The following is a 20,855-nucleotide window of genomic DNA, read 5'->3' as shown; positions in this document are numbered from 1 at the left end:
TTCTGGGCCTACTCCATGATTCAGTCAGAAATGCTGGCAGCAGGTTCTGGAATCTGTGTTCAACCAGCTGACTAGTGGAGGCTGGTGCATGCTGAAGTTTGAGAATTCTTGGTTCACAGCAAAGCTCAAATTTTAATGTGCATGGGAACCGATTCTGTTTAAGTCAGATTCTGGACACTTAGATTGGCAATATCTTCTCAGCTCTTCTAAGTAGCCACAAGCGATGCTGATGCTGCCAGTTCTAAGACCACGCACATTCTGTGAGGAGCAGAGCACTAGAGTCTGGATTGTGGGTGACACCAAAGGCTCCTCCGCTCGGTGCTATTAGGAGGAGATGACGTTGTAAGATGTGGGACTAAGTGACAGGTCTAGTCATTTACAGCTACCCTTGAGGGACGATAGGCTACTCTGGTCCTTTCTCAGGAGGTGAACTGAGCTGCTTGCTCTACTACGCACTCCAGCTGTGATGGTCCACCTCACCACACCCCCCAAAGCAACAGCTCATGGGCTGGACTTTCCAAAACTGTGAGCTAGGACAAACCTTTTCTCTTTATAAGTTCATTATCTCAAATATGTATTCCAGGAACAGAAAGCTGACTAACACATATGGATCATAAGGACTAATATGGGATGCTACAAGAATAGCACAATTAAGTAAGCTCCATCAAAGTTATAAGTTTCCACTAGTTTCCAAGAAAATTCTCCTAAAAGAAGCTTTATGCACAACAGCATTGATGATGGTAGCATTTCAAGCAAGAAAAAGAACTAGCTTAATTGCCCAATAATTAGAAAAGACAGTGAATCCTACTTCTTCACAAATACTGTACTTATAAATTTACTTGGCAATTGAAGTTTATTCTTAGGTCAAATCAATATTCCTGGTCCTCTTATGGTTGTTTTCACAGACGAGCACAGAATAGCACACACCCGAGTCATCTGCCACACTCTCAGCCTGTACCTAACAGAGTTCTGCAGTCCTGTTTAGGCTCCTGCTGTGGGCAGATGTCTCCTGCTGTACAATAACTCATTAGTCAGAACTAATGCACTTCTGCGGGAACTAACCCAGCTCACAAGAAATACGACAACCATCCCCAAGTCTTACAACAGCATCCTTGGATAATCACATTTCGGTCTGAGTCTGTCAGCTCTCCGGCCCATGTTGTGACAGAACATCAGGGCTGGGCTGTGTGGTGGAGCTGCTCACATCATGAGAAGGGACACAGTGGCCTCCCACGACCTCCTCTGAGTGTATGTTACTAATGTCCTAAAGCAGGGGTTCTCAACCTTCCTAATGCCATGACTTTTTAATAGTTAGTTCCTCATGTTGTGGTCACCCCCAACTATGAAATTATTTCATTGCTACTTCATAACTGTAATTGTGTTACTGTTATGCATTGTAATGTAATTATCTGATATGTAGGATATCTGATATGGACCCCTATGAAAGGGCCATTCAGTCCCCAAAGGAGTTGTGACCCACAGGTTGAGAACCACTGACCAAAACCTCTCACTTAGCCCAACATCTTAACACTGGGACTTTAAGATAGCATCCCAGACTGAAACTGTAATGCTTCATAACAGGAGTTTCCAGAAAAGTATGTGTTAAATCAGCTTTATTTAGGCATAAGTCATTGAACCATGTGTTTAACGTTAATTAATAATATAAATATACACATTTAACTTTATGGTGTTTAAGTAGAAATGTAAGTAAAACAGGGTTTTGGGCGTCATGAATAAGAACCCTGAACATGTGACCAGAGGCTTGTGAAAACCTTACCTGTGTCTGCCAGGGAGCAAAGGCTCGCAGTTCACTAATCCAGTCTTTCATATGATGCAGCCAGCTCAAATGACAAGAACAACCAGCCAGCTGTGGGATGTGTGCTGCATGAGAAATGGCAATGGCGTGCATGCAGCTGTTTGAAAAGGTGTGTGGTGTAGCAGTCAAGAGAAACAGGGCAAGTCTTCAAGTAGAACACCATTTTTACATTTAATTTTTCAAGTAGGAAAAATTGGAAGAAGTATGCCAAAATTTGGAGTACTTTTTGTTTTTCTCTTATTTCTTCAAATTTTATAACACAGTTATTTTAAAATTGTGTCCTCCCCACTCTCAGAGGTGCTGTGAGGTGGCTCCTTTCACCTCTTGAGCAGCAGAGGCCGTGCGTTCTTGATAAGGACTTTATATACATTAATATAAGACAATGTTCTCTTATTCAACCATGGAAACGATGCTCTAAGTGACGATGTGACTACCCCAGAGTCACCCAGAATTCCAGACTTCAGGCAGTGACAGAGTGAGCAATCAATAGCTATCCTGGGCTACGCTTTCTAAGGAACTGGTTTTGCCCAATGGCCTTCATCTAAACCTCACCGCTCATGAACATGGGTGACAGTTTGGTTTCTGGAGTCATTCAGTTGAGAGGTGGGACCCAGTGCTTCTATTAGTAGCTGTATGTCTTGTGTAAATTGTTAAGCAAACCTGAGTTTCTCCTGTGCATGTAATTGATATGACCATGGAGCCAGGGTGAGGTCAGGTAGAGAAACTGAGCACGGGGCCCAGTGCACACAGTCCCAGCTGAGCAGCAGCTGCCAATACAAGTGGGCTCCTTCTCCTTTGTCTCCTGTGTCGTGATAGGTCGGCTACTGCAAGTTGGTATATAGAGGAATTTTTTTTTTAAAAAAAAAGGAGCCGGGCGGTGGTGGCTCATTTTAATCCCAGCACTTGGGAGGCAGAGGCAGGCGGATCTCTGTGAGTTCGAGACCAGCCTGGTCTACAAGAGCTAGTTCCGGGACAGGCTCCAAAGCTACACAGAAACCCTGTCTCAAAAAACCAAAAAAAAAAAAAAAAGGAATAGAAGGAAAAGGAGGGTAGAAGGAGAAAAAGAATTATGTCCCAAGAATTCCCAGCTTGTGCTAGAGAGATTGGCACATACACTATAGTAGAATAGAATAATGACCCTCCGACCTTTTTAGTCTTTAGACTAGAAAAGTGAAGACCCCAAAAGAATTCCTTTATCCGAGTTGCATATTCTGTATTTAGTAGATTAGGATTTAAAACTGAGAAAGTTCTAAAACATTAATTAATTAAAAAACAATAAATAATAAGCTTTTTATTAGCATAAAGATTATTCTCTTTAACGAAAAATAACTGTTTCCTAAACTTTCAGGGTTTTTTTTTTTCTAGGCGGTTAGCACTGTGAGTAGGTGTTCCCTGATGGGGACCCACTGGCCACTAGTTTCATCCGTTGTAATATACGCTGGATACAGCGGCTGCGGGGACACTCCACAACTTGAGGAGAATGGGAATAAAAGGGGGAAACAATGTCTTGCCTTGTGAAACTATCCTTACCTCACAGATCCCTGACAGATCTGGGATCCCCCCAGGTCCTCAGAGCCTGCCATGAGCCCCACTGACAGCACATGCCTGTGAGAACCAGATGGCCGCCGTGTCTGTGGTGGGCTTCACAGCAGTGTAAAGATCTGGGAGGTGGGCGCTGTTCAGATTGCTCCTAGTTTCCAGATGCTGAAAGGTCCAGATGGAACCAATGCTGAAAGGAGGTAAATCCATGGGGTGGTGGGGGTGCCATTCGAGTTCAAACAGTCTGGCTCCAGGGTTACACTTTCATGTGCTTCCTTCCTTGGGAAGGGAGTAAAATTTTATAAAACAGCAGTTTGCTGGAAGATTCTGCCAGAATCCAGGTTCTTAGAGGCGCTCTGAAGACTGCATTGTTGCTGAGCACAGAGCAGGTGTTGGTCTGGTTAGTGTGATCTTCCACAACAGATCTTGTCGATGTGTATATGTCCAATTATGTGCCCAAGAGTTCAGGTGTGCCCAGAGGCCAGAGGAAGATGTCGGATCCTCTGGAGTTGGAACTGCAAGCAGTTGTGGGCATGGGGAACCAAACTCCAGCCTCAGGTCCCCCTTTCTGGTGCCTGTGTCAAACACACACCCTAACCTGTCCAGAGTTCTTGTATGTGGAGACCGGGTACCAGAGGTTGATGGCAAAGGATAATCCTTCCCCTAAAGTACCCTGTAGAAGAGAAAACACACAATTTATCCTTTCGTGCCTGGCACCCTTTGTTCAACATAACATGTTCTAAGCTCATCCATACTGTAGAGTGTTCCTGAATTTTCTCTTTTTAAGCCAGATAATAAAGATGGGATTTTGTTTATTAAGGATGAAGTTTATCTGGGCACAGTACATCATGCCTATAATTCCAGCATTTAGGAGACGGAGATAAGAGGGCTGCCAAGAGTTTGGGACCAGCCTGGGCTGCATAGTGAGTCCCAAACCAACTTGAGGTACAGAAAGACTCTGTCTAAAATAAATAAATAAATTTAGAAACACAGCACCCAAAGAAATAACAATTAAAAATGAATATAAAACGAATAATTTAGAGAAAAGAGCATTAACTTATAATGTTCTGCTTTTATGCCTTACTGTTTTCAAGGATTTTTCTAAAACTCACATTAGTGGTCTGGGAAGATGAGTAAGATAAGAGTATGTTCCATCAAAACCTGAAGACCCAAGTTCAATTCCCAGGACCCACATAGTGGAGGGCAAGAACAGACTCCCAGAGCTTGTCCTCTGACTGCACACACACACACACACACACACACACACACACCACATCACATCACATACATACACATGTGTATTTTAAAAACCTACTGTTTTCTCCATTGATGGATATGCTAAATAAAATCTTTGACACTGCTGTGTTTTGAGCATGCCACTTAAAGGTTCATGTGCTGGATGCTTAGTCTCGAATATGGTGGTGTTCAAGTTGTAGAACCTTTGAAAGCTGGAGTCTGGTAGATAATAAGGTAATAAGGTCATGGGTTTCTCCTCAGAAGGAGCTATAGGATTGGCTTATCTCTCTTGAAAACTGGTTGTTATAAAAAAAACAGTGAACCTAGCCAGGCTCAATTCCTTGCTCCCTTCCTAGCCATGTGGTTTCTTGCACTGTACACTTTGTTTGGAATCTGTTGGGGGGGAGGCATTCCAGCTCACACAGCAGCTCCCAGGAGCTGCCTCACTCCTCACTCCAGACTGTCCCTGAGAAAGCCCACCATTAGCTGCTCTTTCCTCAGAGATGCCTGAGACCACACCTACTGGTTATACTGGTTATTTAAGACTGGCCCACAATAGGAGGATCTTTGTGAGTTCAAGTCCAGCTTGGTCTACAAGAGATAGTTCCAGGACAGCTAGGACTGCTGTCTCGAAAAACAAAACAAAAACAAAAAACAAACAAAACAGACTGGCCCATAAATCTGCCAGCTGTGCTCTTGTGTTCTGTCTCCGGCCTTCCTGAGAGCCGCCTGGGAGTGCTCTGCTTTGCATTGCCCTGTTTATTAAATCTGGATTTATTTTATTAAGTCAGTTTGGTTTGGCTTATTGCATTGGCAGTGGAGGAACCCACTAACCAGGGATCCAATTTTTATTACACTTCATCACCATAACACCATCTAACATGAAGTTTACAGAAGAGCCATGCTCTTGAGTCTCCAGAATTGTGAGCTAGTTAAATCTCTTCATTGTATGGCCCCTAGATGCAGGTATTTTATCATAGTAAAATAAGATACTCATATAGATACCAATATTTTTTCAAGACAGGGTTTCTCTGTAGCTTTGGAGCCTGTCCTGGAACTAGCTCTTGTAGATCAGGCTGGCCTCGAACTCACAGAGATCCACCTGCCTCTGCCTCCTGAGTGCTGGGATTAAAGGCATGCGCCACCACCACCCAGCTAGATACCAACTTTCTGTGAGTGTGGGGCATTTTACCCTTTTGAAGATTATCCTTCCACATTCTGAATCTGTGCATTTGTCGGCTTCAGGCGCTCTTTAAGCAGGGCATTTCCATCTTTCCATTATTTCAAAGTCGTCTTTGTCTCTAGTCTCCCTGTCCTGTTCTATGCTCTCTATACCCAGAATGCCTTTTCCACTGTGTGGGGCTGAGAATCCCACTCAACTTTGTAGAATCTTCTAGAATAAAGGCTGCCATCTTGCAATAACACTTTGCTTCTCGTGCCTAATGTTTCTATTTTTCCATAACTCAACATCAGGACTCGTTTCAGATCTATGTATTTCCTGCCTTTTCCTTTCATGTCTCTCTCTGAACTGTGTTTCTCTTTGCAGCCAACACACTTCCTACATCTCTTCCTTCAGTTCTGGCTTGTTCTTGTGGCTCACCTGCTACCAGTCCTTTCAGGAAGCCTGCCGGATCTCAGGTTTCAGCACAAGGCCACTGGACACCACCCTGCTGTCTAAGCTCTGTGAGGGCAGGTGCCATGGCCAGACACGAGTCCTGGGCTCTATGCTTCAACAGCTATGTAATCTGGCGCAGTCCCTGAACTCCTTAAGCCATATTCCACTCATAGTGAGTTTAATATATTGTGCTTCATGTCCAGTACATTTGAACTTGCCATCAATCACCAGTATGTCCCCAGTACATAGCCTGGGGTGTTACCAGTCATTTAGGAGCATATTGTGCACCCCAAGGTCCACATGAGGCTCAAGGACGACAACAGAAAAGGCACCTAGGATACAGTCCCAACCCTTTCCCCCAAAGAGTATGGATTATATATTCAAATAGGGTACACTTCAGTTTACTTGGGATTTCTTTTCTAAAATAGAGTAAATTATGACATCCATTGGCCTTTTGACTGTGAATAGTTGCATAGAAGTGGTCATTCCTGGAAGAGATGAAAGAGGGTTGTATGTTATTGCATTACATTGAAATGGGAATGGAGGCAGAAACAATCCCAAGAGGGCAAAGAGGGCCAGGGTATGTAACACACAAGACCTCGGGGAGCGTGGAGCACGTGGGGGCTGCCATGGTGTATAACACCCAAGACAGAGTATGTAACACCCAAGACAGGGTAGGTCCTTCCTTCCTTCCTTCCTTCCTTCCTTCTTTCCTTCCTTCCTTCTTTCTCCTTCCTTCCTTCCTTCTGTCTCCTTCCTTCCTTCCTTCCTTCCTTCCTTCCTTCCTTCCTTCCTTCCTTCCTTCCTTCCTTCCCAGTGCTGAGATTGCAAGCATGTGCAGTATGCCTGGCATTTTTTACATAGATTCTGGGATTGAACTCTTATCCTCATGTTTTCAAAGCAAGCCCTTCACTGACTGAGCCATGTCCCAGCCTGAAAATTATAAGATGTTATGAGAAAAATTCAAACACGTGAATAAGCTCTTAAGAATGTTGGCTTACACCCTGCATTGCACCCCATTCTCTGTTACTACCCAAGGTGGAAGACCCTCTGCTTTTAAAACACAACCAGTTATATTACTATCTCTTTGTTACAATTTACAAAGTTACGAATGTCTTAGAGACAAGGAAAGGCTCACACAAAATAAGAATAAGAATGGTTTCCTAGGCAAATTGCCCAGTAATCTTTTTTGACCATTTCAAAGTTACTCACAACTTTTTCTTGACTAGAGCATCTTTTGCAGTACATTTATTGTGATGTTGACACAGGAAGAAAAAGGCGAATGTGACCATTCAAGGAGGTTGAGGGGCACTTGGTCAAGATGGGGGAGTAGAACAAGAGGCCACAGTGAGGCAGTTTTGGACAGTGAAGTTGTGTGGCCGTGGCCAGGTGAGGTTCTGCAGTAAGGACGGGAAGCTGTGTGGCCATGACCAGGAGAGGTTCTGCACTAAGGGCCAGGATTCTAGGAACAGTATCTCAGTAAGGAGCTAATTGTTCTACCTGTTTCTTTATGGCAAAGGGTGCACAGCCTCTCTAGGGGTGTTCCCTGGGCCACAGGATTGATGCAGCCCAACTAAAATGTTAGTTCTCCACCCAGCCCAGAAATTCTAGGCTCTTGACCACAATCATTGTTTTCTATTCTGCCATTTCCCCTCTGCAGAGGTAACTCTAAAAATATTTAGGATCCAGGTTCAGGATCAGAGCCCCAGAACAGTTTTGGTATATCTGGCCTCTGGCAAAGGCGAGGCTGCCAAGAGGCCTGAGAACATTTCTGACTTTCAGCCAAGAAGGAAACTGGTTTCTTTCCTTCAGGATCTTTTCACTTTCAACCCCCTAGCCAGTTTCACTTCCTGTTCCCATCAGTCACCCTTCTGAAGCCTTATCTCTGACTGCTTTTCTAGAACTGGGATAATAACTGATTTGGCTTCTGCCAAATGAATGGGGTGTCAGGTATAGTAGTCGTGGTACCCCTCCCAAGGACTTAACAAAAAAAAAAAAACCCAAAGTCCATTGGTGGTTTTATTTATATAACCTTTGGGTATGGGGATAAAAGGAAATCCCTGACTGGTGCTGAGAGAAAAAGCTGAGGGGGAGGGGAAGGCAAGAGTTAGAACTGGGGGCAGGGAGAAGCCAGAGAGAGGTGGCATCCATATCAACGTCCACTAGGATTTCCTGATAATTTTTCAAGACATTCATCTATTGGTCCTCCTTATTTTTCTCTTAGCCTTGAAAGCTTGACTTGAGAGTGATAAACCCAAGAATTTCTTGTGGGTACTTTGATAGCTGTTGGAGTGTCTAGAATAACAATGTGAGGTCCCACCCAAATGGCTTCTAAAGAGGGACAGAGAAGAAATTTAGCCATCATTTGATTTTTCGGTTAAAACAAATAGTCTGTCCCTTTGGTCCATGGGAAGATCCTGGAGTGTTGGGTTGAGCCATGGTCTGAAGTCTTCTATCTAGGCACCATCTTTGTTAAGAAGAAAATCATTAGAGAGATTGGGTTTAAGTTTGTTGTCTAGGGGATGTGATCCCTTAAACTGTTAAAGAAACGTAGCAGTAATCTTTGGCTATATTTTCTTGCTAGGTGTTTAAGACCATGCATTTGGCCAAAATTAATAGTTTTCCTGTTTTATTGTCAAAGCCAGTTGAGGGTCTGTTTCTCAGAAATCCCTTAGGCTGGGGGTTCAACTCTGGCTCCTCTGGTCTTCCTCTTGCCAGTTGTTCCCTCTGTGTAAGGATAAGTCAGAGGCCTTGCTTGACTATGGTTTTGCTTGGAAGCACTGAAGAAGTTTGTGTAGACTAGACAATGGTTAGAGGCCACTGGGGTCTCCATGGCCTCAATGAACAAGAGAATAGCTGCATCCCACTGGACATTTCAAGAGGCATTAGAGGGTGTCTCAGTCAAAGTTCTGTTGTTGTGTAGAGGCACCATGACCATGGCAATTATTAAAGAAAACATTTAATTGGGGCTTGTTTATAGGTTCAGAGATTTAGTTTATTATCCTCATAATGGGGAACATGGTGGTTCACAAGCAGACATGGTACTGGAGAAGGAGGTGAGAGTTCTACATCTGAATCTCAAGGTAGCAGGCAGAGAGAGGGACACTGGGCCTGGCTTGGGCCCTTAAAACCTCAAAGCCCACCCTTGGCGACACACTTCCAGCAAGTAGCTCCTCAAGTAGTGTCACTCCCTGATGACTAAGCATTCAAATAGATGAGCCTATGGTGGCCATTGGCATTCCAATCACCACAGAGGACAAGAGGCAAAAAATTGTCTGTTTGATTCCTCTTGACTCCATTAGTATAGACCTCCAGATATGGTTCCAAGACATTTAGAGGGTCAGTTTCATCAGCCTGTTTCTTTTAGCTACTGTGTAATACTTAGACAAAGCTTGACAAAACCAAATACTTTTAAATAACATTTGATTAGATGTACATTTTTTTCTTAAGTCAGTACTTGTAACTGTTACCAATAATAGATCAATAACTCCAGTGATTTAAGTAGAAGTTTGATTCAACTTTGACCTTAGACATTTTACGAACTTAGACTTTTATAACTTGTACAGCCTTCCTAACTTTCTTTGTCATTCTGGAAGCATTCAACCATCTTAACCCTCACATGCAAATCCTTATTTATTAAAAATACCTTTGCTTTTCATCCTTTAAACATATTCTTTTATGTACTTTTTTGTTATTATAACTTTAACAAATAAATTTTGTTCTTATAACTTTAACAAATAAATTTGCCATGGGAGATAAGCATGTTTACCCATCCTCATGAGGTTCCAAAGACAAACCAGAGGTCATTTTGCCACAGTCCATCCCAGGGAACCCAGGAGTTTGGGGGCATGGGCGAGGCTTTACTCATAGCAGTGTGACCCCAAAGCAGTGGTACTAAAGCATCTTCTCCAGCATAGACAGGGATTTCCCATAGCCACAGAAGTGGAGTCCCAGCTTCTTGTTCCTTGATATATTTAGGCTATTTCAAATTCTTTATAATATTTGACTTTTCTCTTTCTGGTAGTCTAGTGTTTCCCTGTTTCTAATTCAGCTTTTGAAATATTGTAATGCAATATGCTGTTGGTTTCTTTTTCAAAATATATTTTCTAAAATTCCATATCAGCATTTTATTCTTCCTCCATTTATAGAAGACATAACAAATGCATTGGAATTATAGACAAATTCAGTCTTCCAGACTTGTAGGAAAAGATCATAGGGCCAGCTAGATGGCTTGGGGTGAAGGTGCTTGCTGCTAAGCCGGCCAACCCGAGATGAGAACCTGAGACCCACTTAGCGGAAGGAGAGAACTGACTCCGGCAGGTTGTCCTTTGATCTCTAAGTATGACGTGCCCCGCCCATACATGCTAAAGGAATAAATACATGCAATTGCAACTGTAGGTGGTGACATAGGATTTAAGGAAAGAATGTGTTACCAAACCTCACTCAATCTCCATTTTCTTCAAAGAAGCCTCAACACCAGCTCTGCCTACCTCACACAGTTATTCTGGAGCTCAAATGGAATTAAAATATATGAATGACTTTGGAAGCACAACAGTATACAAATGTAAGATAAAGTCATTTTTATTTGTAGCTCTTTTGAGAAATGTCTCTAAAGGCACACCCAGGTAAGGAACATCAGTTGCCCCAATCAGGTAAGAGCTGGCTGTCACCCTTTCTTTCTTGAATGTGCCGACTGGTGGTCAGAAGGTTATGTAGTGAAGCCCCGTGTGTCCAGTTTGGAGTGACTGAGGAAGGAAGGTGTGTGGGCCTTTTCACTGCTAGGTGACAGGTTTGCAGAGTTATGTACACTCCTGGCAGCAGGCTTTGAGACAAGCGGCCCCACTGGATCACTGCCTTGAGACAAGCGGCCCCACTTTCTGCCAGCGTGATGTGGAATGCTTGCTGTGGCAGTAGGGAGAGGTGGTCCCTCCTGGCCTCACTGTTAAATTGTTTTCATTAGTGATTTGTTTCATATTCTCTAGAGCTGCCCAGTCTGTTCTGAGCTTCTTACGCGTGAAGACTTAGTAGGGACAGTTTGATTCAGTGCTGTTCACCACGTTAAGAATGTTTTGTACGCTCTGATAGATTGGTCCCCAGTGAGGCATTCGATCGCATGGCATGTTTTCAGACTAAAAAGACCTTAGAGATCATTATAGGTCGGTTCCTTTGGTTTGCAAACGAGGAAACTGAGGCAGAGAGTAGTTCTGAGTTGCGCAGGGCCAAATCATTTGTGACCCAGCTGGCTGCCTGCTGTTGGCACTGCTTTCCAGTCATTAAACTGCAGTGGCTGAGGTCATAAGCGTCAAGGGGTATTAAACGATATCACACAGCCTTTAAAAGCCTTAGCATAGCAAGCGTATGCTAACTATAGATCAATTTATCTTGATTTTGACAGAGAAAAATGTAAACCTTAATTAAGTTCAAAGGCACTTAAGAGTTTCCTAGGAAACTTCTTCCGACAGCATGTGCTCTCTCTTGTCCTCTTTCTCCTTTCCTGGGTAAAAAGATGAGGGAGAAAGAAGTCATCAAGCCAGGCATAGTGGTGAACATCTTTAATCCCTGCACTCAGGAGGCAGGAGCTGGTGGATTTCTGTGAGTTTGAGGCCAGCCTGCTCTGTAGAGCGAGTTCCAGGACAGGCAGGACTGTTACACAGAGAAACCCTGCCTTGGGGGAGGGAAAGCCATCAAACTGGCCTGATCTGTATAAATATCTAAGGAATCATGTGACTGGGGGTGGGGGAGCCCAGTTCTCAGCCTGCCCTGAGGGCTGTGGCATGGCACTGGGCCCAGGCCTGCAAACGGCAATGTGGCAGAGGCTGGAGTAGAGCTTTACCATATGCCAGAGAGACTTGGAAAGGTTGCCTGGCCTCCGAGCCTCCAGGAAGGACTTTGTACCTGAAGGGAATTTGCAATCCTTTGTCTTGTGAAATTAATCACTGGAAACCTCAGGGCCACCCTCTGCTCTGTAAGAGTGGGGCAGAGGTTAATGGAAAGGGCAGAGCACAAATTGACTGTGATAAGAGATGCTGATAGACCAAACTGTCCGAGGGCTCTGAGGTATTTGTCCTGGTTTGGTTGTTAGACAAAGAAGCACAAGACACAGCGTGATACCGAGAACTGGCAAGCAGTGTTGTTTCTAGGAATTACCAAAATGCCTAACAGAGGAGCAGCATCTTCAAATGGGCAAACCTATGGCTTAGCCATTTAAAGTTTCCCAAACCAGCAAGAAAGGCACCCTCCCACCCAAGCTCCAGACCATACAGCACTTCCCTCCAAAGACAGATGGTCAGCCCGTTATTCCCTGGAGGCAGGAAGATTAAGCTCCCTGCCCGTGTTATACCTCGCTGTTCTCTGCAAATCTATCATGGCTGCGCTTAATCTGCCTTCATTCCAGACTAACGTGTTTGTCGGGTTTGCCTTGTGTCCTCAGAAGATCCAGCCATCTTTCCTGCCTGACTCAGTTTGAGTTCTGAAGAACAGATCCTGTTTCTTGTTTGGTGCTTTTTAAATTGGCGACATGTCAGGAATATACAAATCAACAAGCGGTCAGCTTTCCACGCGCGTGTGGCCACGCGTAGCAAACGCTCAGGAAAGGCTCGTTGGATTCTGACTTTTTCTTGTCATCCTTTCCACCCTTTGCAGACTGTAGGCATCACAATCATTTTCTCCTGGGGCCTTTTGTCTCAGGGGCAGTACAAACAGACTGATATTTATGAAATTTACGGCTGAACAGCGGCACTCACAGTAGACAGTCTTACTGGTTCATAGTCATTTGGACTCAGGCGGTCAGGTCTTCTTTCTCTTTAGAACACTAAACATTTAAATAAAGCAATGGGAGACAGATGTGGCCGCATGCTCCTGTACACCGAGCACTCAAGATGCTAAACACAAGCTTAATAGTTTAAAGATAGCCTAGTCAACATAGCAGGCCCCACATCCCCTTTAAAATGCAGTGAAACAATACATGCATGCAGTCAGCCCTCCACGTGAGTTTCGCCATTCGTGAAAATGTGATGACTGTATCTGGACTGAGCATGCCCAGACTTTTATCGTTGATCTCCACACAATGACCCATGACAATGGCTTACATGGCACTCATGTTATATTAGGCACTATAAGCAATCCAGAAAATGGTTAAAATACAGAGGATTTCATACCTTCTAGGTCAATACATCTTCATCTTGTGTTAGGAGCTTTCTAGGGGGTCCTCAAGCCAATCCCTACAGATACTGACGGACAGCCATATGCTAACGAGAATACAGATCTTGTCTCTAGACAGGAAAGCTAGTTATCCCCGCTTCCTCCCGCATCCTTTAGCTGCCATCTGTTGAGTTCAGAGTTGCCTATAGAGGGTGGGGCTTTGAGTAAAGGGTGCTGGCAGACTGAGGGAGAGACGAGAAGATGGTCTTTATGTGTGTCAGTGTAAGAAAAGACACTGGCGATGATAAAACTTACTCGAGAGAGGAATAATGCTGATCACCAAATTAAAGAAAAGCGCGGCCATGTGTGACTCTTCTGACTTCATTGCCTTCTGCCTTCCTGACGTTCTCGTGCCCGTTTCAGTTAGGCACCTCCTCGTTCTGTTTCAGCGGCCTTCCCGGGTTGAGTGTTCCCTGCTTTCTGACCCCCCAGGGACAGGTACCTGCCATGGCTCCTCTGCACTGACATACAATGGTCCTCTGCCCCTGACTCCAGCCAGGGCACCGTCAGTTCCATACTCTAAAATCTTTGATAAGCTTTGCAGTCTCTCTGGCTAGCTTGGTTCCCATGCTCTACCTCCCTCGTATCTACTGCTCTTAAACAGAATCATCTTTCAGATCTAACCTTCTCGCCTCTGTCAGAAGGGCAGGCATCCTGTCAGCCACCTCCCCCACCCTGCTGTTTTTCCCTCCACCACATAGCCTTGTGATTCTTTGTGTGTCTGTGTGTGCATGTTGTGTGTCTGTGCGTCCATGTGTGCCTCTCCCGAGTGGTGCTCTCTCTTCCTCTCTGTTCATATGGAACAATAATCTTCCCTTTGTACTTCAAAAACGTGCACCAGTCCTGCAGAGAGGGTCTCACACCACCTAGTCATGACTTATTTGTGTGTTCTTCTCTAGTCGCCAGGGCAGGGATACAGTTTTGTTCATAGCAAGCCAACATCATCGATGATTAACAAAGTATTTGTTAAGTTGGTAAATGAGTAAGTAGAAATATGTTGTAAGTGACCTCTTTCCTCATCAAAAAGGGGCAGTTTTGCTCTAGTCTTGTGACTTGGGTGGCAAATCTGAGGGGTGTCTTTCTCAGGGGGCACCAGTGAAAACTAACGTGGAGACCTTGAATCTTTTGGGAGAGAAGACAGGTCTAAGTTGTAAGTATTCAAACAGCATGCCAAGATGACCAAAACAAGCAAGAAATGGTTATCTAAGCACTCTTGATTGTGTTCGGTTTCTTCCAAGAGTGAACTCAGGGCTCATTAAGGCTGTTTTTCTTGCAACCTATAATTTTCTGGTTATCTTGAAAAATTTAATTCTCAGAAGTTCTCTTTATTTTCTCCTTGTTTTCTTCCGTCTTTTTCCTTCCCCATCCATCTTTAAAAGTATTATATTTTGAGAAATTATCTGAGGCAGCTCAGCTCTTAGCTTGCAGCGAGAGACAGAGGAGCATAATCAACCACTTCGGCAGTGCGGTCGGGTCTGTGCGTGGTTACATAAGTGTCCTCACGCAAAATGTTAACACTTGCTGCTTCTCAGTACTGTAAGTAATGTCTCCATCTTCTTGTCAAGAAATACTTGCAAGGTGACCAGAAATCGGCAAAATATCCCGAGAGCTGCCGTTTCTTCTCTTGGGTTTATTTGCCTAGTGCTCTCTGAATCCTGACCCCACTCGAGTTGTACACAAGACTTCTCTTTATAATTTAATAAACCTAGGACTTTGCATAGGAGGGGTGTGTGTCCTGGTGTCACTTCGGAGAGCCAGACAGGGCTGTATCTTGCGGATGTAGCAGAGGCCCTTTCTGGACTCAGAGCTGCCCTTGCCTCCTTGCCTTCTCCGGATGGCTGCCCTGATAGATGAACTCTCCTCGGGAGCCTTATGGATCAGCCCTATGTCCATTACCATGTAGCAAGGTTGTAATTTATAGCCCCAGATGGTGACTTCCCACCTCATCACTCCCGACTTACTTCAGCAAGGATGTTAGCTATTAAATTGCCTCTGTCTTAACAATAATCTGTACTGTTTGCAAACGACATTCTACAAACGTTCCCATTTATCAAAATATTGTTTTAAATGAAGTTTCATCAGATTGTAAAGAACATTATGCATTATAGAAATAAATAGTCAGGCTCTTTGGGGGATTTTAAGTGTGGAAATCAAATATTAAGGCACAAATTCTGGTCAGTTTCCTGAATTTTCATCGGGGGTGTCAGCTCTTCTTGGATGGGTGCTTTCAATTCTGTGGTCCTTGAGGTAGGCTCTGCCACTGCTGAGCTACAGGCCCTGCCTTTGGGCTAATCATTAAAGCTTATGGGCCTATCTCCTACATAAGAACTGAGGTTCTTGCCAGAGAACATAACCTATTATTTTTAGCTGCTCGGTGTTGTTGAGAGCTCACATATGAAAAAATCACAGTCAGAGGAGATTTTCTAACGGGCCATGGCTCGTCCCTAATGGATTACCTCAGGCCTTCAAAGAGCTGCTGACTCCAGATCTCTTACTGTGTGCTGCTTTGTGGAACTGTGGATGCCACCTGGTCAGGAGAGGTAACTGGGAAACATGCACTGTGTTGGAGGGTATTGTTGTGGCTCTGTCATCTTTCTCATTTGGGGTACATCTGTGAAAGGGGGGGGGTCTCTCAGAAGAAGCAGAAATTGTTCTTGGATGATTTGGATGTTTTCGTCTTACTTGAACAATTGTGCTTTACTTTGATCGATAGAAAGCCCCGGTCCAAATCTGTGAGTCCTTTTTTTATGTTGCTAGCACACTGGTTTGTTTTATTTATTTATGGTTTGCCTCCTTATTTTTACTTCACTCTTTAAATGTTTTGTTTATATTTTTCTTAACTTCTTTATCACACCATGCATGTTTTTGTTAGCAGTTTCAAATTCTATTTAAGGTTAAGTCTGTGTGTCTTCCCCTAATGTTTATTTTTAATTCAAATCTCTTTCAGAAGCCAAGCTTACTTTATTCTGTCTTACAATAAAATCCTGATATTATAACATTTAAATATTAGTATTTAGTTGTGGATGCTTTTGAACTCTGAAGATCATAAAGCTGCACACTATGAAATACAGACTGTGTTTATTTGACAGGATGTAGGGCCAGATGATGTCTGGAAGTCTTACTGTGTAATTTAATCCTGGTGCTGTGTTTTTGGCTTCACTAGCCTCCGAGTGTGCATATGTAATTAAGTGCACATGTGTAAAAAGCATGGCCCTGATAGGAAGGAGAGGGAGAGAGATCATTAGCAGAGATTAGATTCGCCTCTCCAGCTGGGCAGTGTGCCTCTGAATTCCAAGGGCTTTCCCCAGTGTGAATTATTAGACTGTCTCAGCTGCTGCTCAGTTCCCCTCTTGCTGAAGTGCATTTACTATGCCGTTAAGCTGTGCCCCGAGAGGCAGAGAGTCCTGAGGTCCCAGATGTATCTTATGCATGCAGAAAGGGTGCAGAACCTATGGTACGGGGTCTGCCCAGATCAAAACTTGATGGCCAAGCGGAAATAAAGAAAAAGCCGAGTGCTAACTTTACATCCATAGGGTTTGGGGAGTGGTGAGTACAATGAAATGATTCCTGTCTAGCTAAAACAAATAGGAATTAATCAAAGGAGTTGGGGTCAAATCAGTGGAGAGTATCGTGATCTGCTGCTGCCCTGAAATTCTAAAGACTAATGAATGAACCCGACTCTGAATCTAGTATTGTGTCCCTCTTCTTGATTGATGAGGTTCTTTGGCAGTGATGGTACACTGAGAATTATGAAACCCTTTTAGGATAGCATGGTATATCGTAAGAGGACTGTAGTCTTACCCATTAATTGGTTGAACAGAAATTATAGCTACAATAAATGATCTGTTTTAGTATTCACATTGGCAATTGAGGCCACATGTATTATGCTACTGTAATCTTAAAAGGCATGGTGGAGTGATGGATTTATTCAGTATAGTCATTTTACAGTGCACATCAACGACAGAACACCTCGTTGTACACTGTTTGCTTGCCGGTTTATTTTATCAGAGTATGACATCTGCTGTAAACCGATGCAGTGGGAAAGCAAAAGGGGGCATAGTGTCTTCCCCTGTGGCTTACCTGAAAAGACCAGCGTATGAGATTATCGACAGACGGTCAGGAGGACACATGCAGTGCACAGATAACACAGACCCTGTAACTAAAGGAAGAGTTTAAATCTTTTCCAAAGTAACCAACTGTTAACAGGCGCCGAAGTCGTCATATCTCAGCGTCATGTTCTCCTTCCCAAGTCCTGATGAGGAGGAGCACGGCGGGAAGATGAAGGAAACCACTGCCTGCAGGCCTATCCGCTGCTCATTTCTCAGGACAGTAAAGGCCCACAGTCCTGCCACCCTGCACCGCCAGCAGCAGCAACCACTGCCACACTCGCTCTAGCTAAATAGTAGCCTAAATGATGCATCCATTTAAGACTGAATAAATAGACAAGTTGAGACTTAACATTTACCATATTAGTGAAAGCTTTTATATGCAGAGGATAAATATGAGACACAAACTATGAGGAAGACACTGAGTCTCTCTACCAATAAGACTGACATAGCAGGAACGGGAAGACAGGGATTCTCTCTGCCTCTAAGACTGACAGCAGGAACAGGAGGACACGGAGTCTTTCTGCCACTAAGGCTGACATAGCAGGAACGGGACAGAGAGTCTCTCTGCCACTAAGACTGACAGCAGGTCCCAGCACTCGGGAGGCAGAGGCAGGCGGATCTCTGTGAGTTCGAGACCAGCCTGGTCTACAAGAGCTAGCTCCAGGACAGGCTCTAAAGCTGCAGAGAAACCCTGTCTCGAAAAACCAAAAAAAAAAAAAAAAAAGACTGACAGCAGGAACAGGAGGACACGGAGTCTTTCTGCCACTAAGGCTGACATAGCAGGAACGGGAAGACAGGGAGTCTCTCTGCCACTAAGACCGGAAGTAAGTTCTCTTCGAGGCAGGAGGATGGCACAGAGTGAACATGCATTCAGGGCTTATACTTGAACCTGGGTTCCTTTACATTGTCAGGCTGTGGAAATGGAATAAATTACCATTAAAGGTTAGGGCTGGCAGTCAGGCCAGCTTGACTGCAGTATAAACCGCCCAGGTGAACCGGGCCCCATGTTTCGTGCTTTAATGTCCTACTGTCCCCTTCTTGAAATCCCTGAGAAGTTCTTAGACAGGAGATTCTTTTTTTTTTTTAGATAATTAAAAAAAATAAGCCAGGCTTGGTTACACATGCCTTTAAATACCAGCACTTAGGAGGCAGAAGCAGGGAGATAGCTGAGTTTGAGGATAGCCTGGACTACAGAACAAGTTCCAGGACAGCCAGGGATACACAGAGAAATCCTGTCTCACAAAAATTGAGATTATAAATATAATTACATCATTCTTCCTTCCCACTCCTCCCTCTTTTTTAAAAAATGAGAATTGCCATTTATTCCTGAAGTTGCCAAAAACATCACCAAAGACATCTTTCCATTTTCTAATGTCTTCCCTATCCCTTTCTTCAGAGGACTAAAGTTTTCTTGTAGAGATCATCACTTCCTTGGTTAGGTTTATTCCTGGACATTGTACTTTCTTTGAGGCTATTATGAATGAGACTCTGTTTTTGTTGTTGGTGTATAGAGAAGCTATTGATTTGGGCAAACTGATTCTGCCACATTGTTTCATTTGGTTATCATTTCTGGAAGTTGTCTGGTAGAACGCTTGAGAGCTTTCATATATAGTAACAAGACATCGTCTTTTGAATTTTATTCTCTTGTCTTATTGCTCCAGCTGGTACTTTGAGTACAGCATTGAACAGGAGTCAGGGCTGGCAGTGTTGGCACATGCCTTTAATCCCAGCACTCGGGAGGCAGAGGCAGGCGGATCTCTATTGAGTTTGAGGCCAGCCTGGTCTACAAAGCAAGTTCCAGGACAGGCTCCAAGCTACAGAGAAACCCTGTAACAACAAACAACAACAACAGAAAAAAAAACACCAGAAGGAAGGGAGGGATGAAGGAGTGGGGATCGTGAACATCCCTGTCTTGTTCCTTACTTCAGTGGAATTACTCAAGCTTTGATCCTTATAGGCTGAAGTTGGCTGTGGGTTTTTCATCTATCTCTCTTATTATGTTGAGGTATGTTCCCACTAGTCCTACTGTCTCTAGGACTTTTATCATGAAGCCATGTTGGATTTGTCAAAGGGTTTTTCTGCATCTATTAAGATGATAATATGATTTTTTTAACCTTTAAGTCGATTTATATGATATAGGGTATATTACATTTATTGACTCAAGTTTTTTGAATCATCCCTGTATCTCAGAGAAGCCAGTTTTGTCATGGTTGATAATCTCTTTGATGTATGTCTGTATTCTGTTTGCAGGTATTTTACTGAGTCTGTGTTCATTGGGGATATTGGCCTGTACTTTTCATTTCTGTCACATCTTTACCTGGTTTTCGTATTAGAGTGATACTAGCTTCACAGAAGGAGTTTGAGAGTGCTCCCTCGGGCTGTTTTTTTGTTTGTTTGTTTGTTTTTTGTTTTTGTTTTTTAATAGTTTAAGAAGGATTGGCTGTCGATCTTCTTTGAAAGCCTAGTGGAATTCTGCTGTGAATCCATCTGCACTAGAAGGTTTTGTTTTTTGTATGTTTTAGATGGAAGGCTTTTTGGCTTTTTGAGACAGAGCTTCTTTGTGTAGCTTTGACTGTCCAGGAATTAGCTCTGTAGACTAGGTTGACCTCCAACTAATTGAGAAGCTCCTGCCTCTGCCTCCCCTGAGTGCTCCACCATCACCAGCTGGATGGAAGGCTTCTTATTGCTATTTAAATTTACTCATTTGTTACATGTCTGTTTCAGGTTTCAGCTTCTTTTTGGTTTAGTTTTGGTGATTTGACTGAAGCTAGAAATTCATCCATTTGTTTTAGGTTTTCCCACTTAATGGAGTATAGGTTTTGAATGTATTCCCTTATAACATTCCAGATTTCTTTGGTGTATGTTGTAATTTCTGATTCTGTTCATTGGGGTACTCTTTTTCTTTCTTTTGGTTAATTAGACCAAGGACCTGTCAATGCAGGTTGGAGCAGAAGAGAGGATTTACAAGTGAGCTTGTACCTTGAGGTTGGCTCTGGCTTCTGTGGAATGAGGTCAGATGGAGACAGGGGACTGGACTGATATGCAGGATGTGCATACTGGTCCAAGCCTAGAGTTGGGGGTAGATCTGGTGGTTATGGAGGTACTTGGAGAGGAGGATCAGGTGGGCTTACCTAGGTAGGTCGGGAGGAGAATGTGCAGGATCTGGCTTGTTGGAGAGATAGGGAATCTTCATTTTCATATTGTACTTAACTCAACAAATTTTAGTTGTTCTGTTGACAGCTTATAAAATTGTCACAGATCTTCAATGGTGTCCTCACCAACATTGCATCTTCTTGTACCATGCCTCCTCTACCCATAGGCTACCATGCTGCTGCTACAT

General features: G+C 43.6%; 1 protein-coding gene across 2 annotated transcripts in view; it reads left to right on the top strand.

Annotated features, from left to right (window-relative positions):
- The window catches only part of Map3k13 (mitogen-activated protein kinase kinase kinase 13), a 107,344-nt gene that overhangs the window by 36,008 nt on the left and 50,481 nt on the right, over positions 1-20,855 (top strand). Inside the window, exon 1 of one of the 2 annotated variants that reach the window (XM_038346615.2) lies at positions 14,411-14,556. The exons of the other annotated variant lie outside the window; for it this stretch is intronic. The gene's annotated coding sequence lies outside the window, so the exon portion shown is untranslated. Of the gene's footprint in view, positions 1-14,410; positions 14,557-20,855 lie in introns of those variants that run through there. 2 annotated transcript variants of the gene reach the window in all.

The sequence above is a fragment of the Arvicola amphibius genome, chromosome 10 (assembly GCF_903992535.2).
Source record: "Arvicola amphibius chromosome 10, mArvAmp1.2, whole genome shotgun sequence".
Lineage (NCBI taxonomy): Eukaryota > Metazoa > Chordata > Mammalia > Rodentia > Cricetidae > Arvicola > Arvicola amphibius.
Note: the sequence above shows the minus strand (reverse complement) of the source record. Positions and strands in the feature narration are given on the sequence as shown.